Source organism: Coregonus lavaretus, assembly GCF_964263955.1.
Source record: "Coregonus lavaretus genome assembly, contig: HAP1_SCAFFOLD_8174, whole genome shotgun sequence".
In the NCBI taxonomy this organism is placed as follows: Eukaryota; Metazoa; Chordata; class Actinopteri; order Salmoniformes; family Salmonidae; genus Coregonus; species Coregonus lavaretus.
This window is the reverse complement of record NW_028160774.1, coordinates 7,823-12,500: the sequence shown is the minus strand read 5'-3', so window position 1 is coordinate 12,500 and position 4,678 is coordinate 7,823. Positions and strand designations below refer to the sequence as shown.

Here is a 4,678-nt window from a genome sequence, read left to right as displayed (position 1 = left end):
ATATAGCTCTACATTGATCTGGTACTGGTACTTCCTGTATATAGCTCCATTGATCTGGTACTAGTACTTCCTGTATATAGCTCCACATTGATCTGGTACTGGTACTTCCTGTATATAGCTCCACATTGATCTGTTACTGGTACTCCCTGTATATAGCTCCACATTGATCTGGTACTGGTACTTCCTGTATATAGCTCCACATTGATCTGGTACTGGTACTTCCTGTATATAGCTCCACTGATCTGGTACTGGTACTTCCTGTATATAGCTCCACTGATATGGTACTGGTACTTCCTGTATATAGCTCTACATTGATCTGGTACTGGTACTTCCTGTATATAGCTCCATTGATCTGGTACTGGTACTTCCTGTATATAGCTCCACATTGATCTGGTACTGGTACTTCCTGTATATAGCTCCACATTGATCTGGTACTGGTACTCCCTGTATATAGCTCCACATTGATCTGGTACTGCTACTCCCTGTATATAGCTCCACATTGATCTGGTACTCCCTGTATATAGCTCCACATTGATCTGGTACTGGTACTTCCTGTATATAGCTCCACATTGATCTGGTACTGGTACTTCCTGTATATAGCTCCACATTGATCTGGTACTTCCTGTATATAGCTTCATTCTTGTGTATTTTATTCCTCTTGTGTTACAATTGTTATTATAATTAATTTAACTCTGCGTCGTTGGGAAGAGCTCGTAAACAAGCATTTCACGGTAAAGTCTACACCCGTTGTATTCGGCGCATGTGATTTGATTTGGCATTGTATAGTCTGGGGGCAGCAGCAGCAGCACTGGCACTAGACCAGCCAGACGATGCTCTACAGGCAGGCTGTCAGTAGGGGACACAGATACTCCGGTCCAGGGGTGGTCTTGTGTGGCTCAACTGGTAAAAGAGTGGCACTAGCAACACCAAAGGTTGTAGGTTCAATTCCCACTGGGATTATATAGCGAATAGTGTGTACTCACTTTATCCAGGGCAAGTGTAGGGGGATCAAGGAAAGCTATACTCCTAGTTAAAAGGATATCTTGATTCTTCCTCTGTAATCAAAGATCTGACTAGATAATACATGAGTTTCAACTTCACTCGGCCTGATAAAGAGCAAGGCTATGTCCCAATTATCTCTCATTTATCCCAAGGTGTTCACTTCCCCTCTGATTTGATATTTGATCTAAGGAATATGGTGGAAACTCCCACTAGTCCGTGCCTCCACCAATCCAATGACTTTATGTGAGTGGAAAGTAGTGAACGACTGGAGGAAGGAGATACTGTTGGCATGCAGCCCAGGTCTGAAGGGAAGCAAGTCAACAGTAGATGGCAGTATCTCTACGGACAGTCAAGTCTATGAATGATTAAACTATGAAGGATGGGAGCCTGTGGCGCACCCTGCTTTCCTATGAATGATTAGACTATGAAGGATGGGGGTCTGTGGCGCGCCCTGCTTTCCTATGAATGATTAGACTATGAAGGATGGGGGTCTGTGGCGCGCCCTGCTTTCCTATGAATGATTAGACTATGAAGGATGGGGGTCTGTGGCGCGCCCTGCTTTCCTATGAATGATTAGACTATGAAGGATGGGGGTCTGTGGCGCACCCTGCTTTCCTATGAATGATTAGACTATGAAGGATGGGGGTCTGTGGCGCACCCTGCTTTCCTATGAATGATTAGACTATGAAGGATGGGGGTCTGTGGCACGCCCTGCTTTCCTATGAATGATTAGACTATGAAGGATGGGGGTCTGTGGCACACCCTGCTTTCCTATGAATGATTAGACTATGAAGGATGGGGGTCTGTGGCGCACCCTGCTTTCCTATGAATGATTAGACTATGAAGGATGGGGGTCTGTGGCGCGCCCTGCTTTCCTATGAATGATTAGACTATGAAGGATGGGGGTCTGTGGCACACCCTGCTTTCCTATGAATGATTAGACTATGAAGGATGGGGGTCTGTGGCGCACCCTGCTTTCCTATGAATGATTAGACTATGAAGGATGGGGGTCTGTGGCGCGCCCTGCTTTCCTATGAATGATTAGACTATGAAGGATGGGAGCCTGTGGCGCACCCTGCTTTCCTATGAATGATTAGACTATGAAGGATGGGGGTCTGTGGCGCGCGCTGCTTTCCTTACCCATATTACATTTCTATATCCTTACCTTTCTCTGCCTTCTTGGTTGTCTCCTCAAACTGGTACAGCCTCAGCATCAAGTCCTGCTTCTCTCTCTCCATCTGATCCTTTTCTTTCTCCATGGCCTCCCGCTTCTTCTTCTCATTCTCCAGCTGGGCCCTGAAAACAGGAGTAGGGACTTGCTGATTTTTATATTGATATATCTTTGTCAGTTCACAGATAAGGTGAAGGTGGGTACAGGAGGGTGAAGATGGGATACAGGAGGGTGAAGGTGGGGTACAGGAGGGTGAGGAAGGGGTACAGGAGGGTGAAGGTGGGATACAGGAGGGTGAAGGCGGGGTACAGGAGGGTGAAGGTGGGATACAGGAGGGTGAAGGTCAGTACAGGAGGGTGAAGAAGGGGTACAGGAGGGTGAAGAAGGGGTACAGGAGGGTGAAGAAGGGGTACAGGAGGGTGAAGGTGGGATACAGGAGGGTGAATGTGGGGTACAGGAGGGTGAGAAGGGGTACAGGAGGGTGAAGGTGGGATACAGGAGGGTTAAGGTGGGGTACAGGAGGGTGAATGTAAGGTACAGGTACAGGAACAGGGATTGTAACTTGTGAGAGACTGAAGTCACCCAGCACAGCCAGCAGTTCACAAGCATCATAAACACAATTATACAGTGAACACATAGCTACGTTAGCTACGTCAAACTCCTGAGTGGCGCAGTGGTCTAAGGCACTGCATCGCAGTGCTAACTGTGCCACTAGAGATCCTGGTTCGAATCCAGGCTCTGACGCAGCTGGCCGCGACCGGGAGACTCATGGGCGGCGCACAATTGGCCCAGCGTCGTCCAGGGTAGGGGAGGGAATGGCCGGCAGGGATGTAGCTCAGTTGATAGAGCATGGCGTTTGCAACGCCAGGGTTGTGGGTTCGATTCCCACGGGGGGCCAGTATAAAAAAAAATATGTATTCACTAACTGTAAGTCGCTCTGGATAAGAGCGTCTGCTAAATGACTAAAATGTAAAAATGTAATGGATAATAAACTAGCAACACTTTTTGCTTGTTTGCTATAAAGCTTTTATATAAATGTTTTGCTATAAAGCTGAGTGATGGGGCTGGAGAAATATAACCACTCTCAAATTCATAGATGCAAGGACTGAGAGTCCATGAGGTGGTAAATGCTAGTTCTACATCAAATAACAGTGATATACGGATCCACCTACTGCAAATAGCATACAGATTTCAGTAAAGCAGTCTGTTTTGCTACTGCGTACAGGTGTGCACAGGTGAAGGTGTGGTCCTGTCTCTCACCTTTCCATCTGTTTCTGGTGTTTCTCCTCCCTGGCCTTAGTCTTCATCTGCTGCACCTCGATGGTGTCCGGCTTCCTGCGTCTCATGTATAGCTCATGGTTCCCCATGCACAGAGCCAGGATACGCTTATTCATGCCCAGCCGAGGAGCGTAGAACACAAAATCCTGAGAATATACATATGTTGGGTTTTATTAAACCTCTCTCTTAATCTCCATCTCTCTCTCTCTCTCTCTCTTTTTCTCTCAATCTCACTCTCCCTCTCTCACTCGATCTCACGCTCTCTCTCTCTCTCTCTCACACACACACACTTTTTTACACTCTCTCGGTCTCTGAAGTGCTGTACTGAAGAAGACCAGTAACTTGACTGACATTAAGGGAATATTCTACTACAGGACTTACGGGAGCTTTCTTATCAATGGGTTTGATGATGAACTTTTTATCATTGAATGAAATGTTCCTAATTTCACTCCAGGGAAAGCCGATCTTTGGAGTCAGTCTGGAAGAGAGAACAAACAAACAAAGCGTTGTGTGACTCCTTTAAGGTACTATTATATCATACTGTAATCAACACTGTATGGATGAGTCAGGAGAACTAGGGTAACGACCTCTCCATAACAACAACAACCAGCTGGTCATGGTTGATGTTAGCTGACAGTAGGCTAGAGACTGAAGGGAGAAGTAGAGTACAGTTAGCAGGCATAGAGTAGAGGTAGAGTAGAGTACAGGTAGAGTAGAGTAGAGTAGAGTAGAGTAGAGTAGAGTAGAGTAGAGTAGAGTACAGTTCGAGGTAGAGTAGAGTTGAGTAGAGTAGAGTAGAGTAGATTAGAGTAGAGTAGAGTAGAGTAGAGTAGAGTAGAGTATAGAGTAGAGTATAGAGTAGAGGTAGAGTAGAGTATAGAGTAGAGTAGAGGTAGAGTAGAGGTAGAGTAGAGGTAGAGTATAGTAGAGGTAGAGTAGAGGTAGAGGTAGAGGTAGAGGTAGAGTATAGAGTAGAGTACAGTTAGCAGGCATAGAGTAGAGTATAGAGTAGAGTAGAGTAGAGGTAGAGGTAGAGTAGAGTAGAGTAGAGGTAGAGTATAGTAGAGGTAGAGTAGAGTATAGGTAGAGTAGAGGTAGAGTAGAGGTAGAGTAGAGTAGAGGTAGAGTAGAAGTAGAGGTAGAGTAGAGGTAGAGTAGAGTATAGAGTAGAGTAGAGTAGAGTAGAGTAGAGTAGAGTAGAGTACAGTTCGAGGTAGAGTAGAGTTG

At 45.9% G+C, this 4,678-nt stretch overlaps 1 pseudogene across 1 annotated transcript in view; it reads right to left on the bottom strand.

The window, feature by feature from the left end:
• The window catches only part of LOC311121458 (ezrin-like), a 12,975-nt pseudogene extending 9,007 nt beyond the window's left edge, over positions 1-3,968 (bottom strand). Inside the window, exons 1-3 of the transcript in view lie at positions 3,833-3,968; positions 3,434-3,597; positions 2,168-2,298 (exon numbers count right to left, since the gene is read on the bottom strand). The product of the transcript in view is annotated as an ezrin-like (transcript). The remainder of the gene's footprint in view (positions 1-2,167; positions 2,299-3,433; positions 3,598-3,832) is intronic.
• Between the last annotated feature and the right edge of the window lie 710 nt (positions 3,969-4,678).